We start from the raw sequence: 1,131 nt of genomic DNA, 5'->3' as shown, positions 1-1,131 counted from the left end.
ATTTGGATTTTCACCAATATTTTACATTTTTATTTCATTCATTATACTGCATTTTTTTGAAACGCATTAGCTTGCACTGCTGCTGGATTTTTGAAAGCTACGAATGAGTGTAACCTTATGCAAATTTATGATTAAAAACACAAAGCATGAAAATTGTAGAGTGTTGGACTCATTTACCTGATGGCATCTGAATGATGCACACTCATTGCTGAACTTGGTGAGAAAGTCTGCTTGGTTCTGAGATTTTTGGAGGTTTTGAATGGGTACTTAGTTAGATTTTTGAACAGCATCCCCATATGGCCAACTTCTACTGCCCTAGGAAAATTACTAGGTCTTGTATCAATTGCAAAACGTCAAATAGAGGAAGAGCAGCCATGATGCAGGATACCTTATGGTAAACTTTGGGGTCACTGCTACTTGACTCGGCGGGGTCCGTCCTGCAGATGAAGGTTGTTAGTGCTTGGTCAAATCTTTCTCGAACCCAGCCTAAGAGGGCCTGACCGTAGTATTGTTTGGGTAATACTCAGGAGTTTTTTTGGGGGGGGGGGGGTCCAATTACAGGTTAAACGAGGGCTGGAGGGGTGCTAAATGGGATTAACCTGTCTAAATAAAGGTTGAATGAATGAAAAAAAAAAAACTTGAGATGAAGACACCGTCCAGATGACCTGACAACATTGTTGGATTTAATTATTGAGCATTAACTTTGGTGTTTAAAACCACTTTGGCATTTCACAGTTACTAATAAATGTTCTATTAGAGAAGCCTTATACACTTATGCATGCTCACAACCACACACAAATAGAAGCAGGGATGCTTATTTAGGCTTTATATGTAGATATATAGATATGTATGTGAGTGTATATTCATGTGTATGTATGTATGTATGTATATAGGCGTAGGTATGGGTATATATATTTATGGAAACTTACTGCAAAGCCATGAATATTTTAAGTTCTTTATACATATGTATTTTGTTGCTGTGTTTTGTCATGTTCTTTGCAGGTGAACAGACAGTGGCCGGGTGTTTTGACGTGTGCTCTATTTGTATATATTTCTTATATTTTGGAGTCTTACTTTGTCTTTTCTTTCTTTCTATCCTATTGGAAAAAAAAAAAAAAAAAAAAAAACCTA

The sequence above is a fragment of the Nematolebias whitei genome, chromosome 9 (genome assembly GCF_014905685.2).
Source record: "Nematolebias whitei isolate Nwh7 chromosome 9, NemWhi1, whole genome shotgun sequence".
Taxonomy (NCBI): Eukaryota; Metazoa; Chordata; class Actinopteri; order Cyprinodontiformes; family Rivulidae; genus Nematolebias; species Nematolebias whitei.
The sequence above is the reverse complement of the archived record's forward strand: the minus strand, read 5'-3'. Positions refer to the sequence as shown.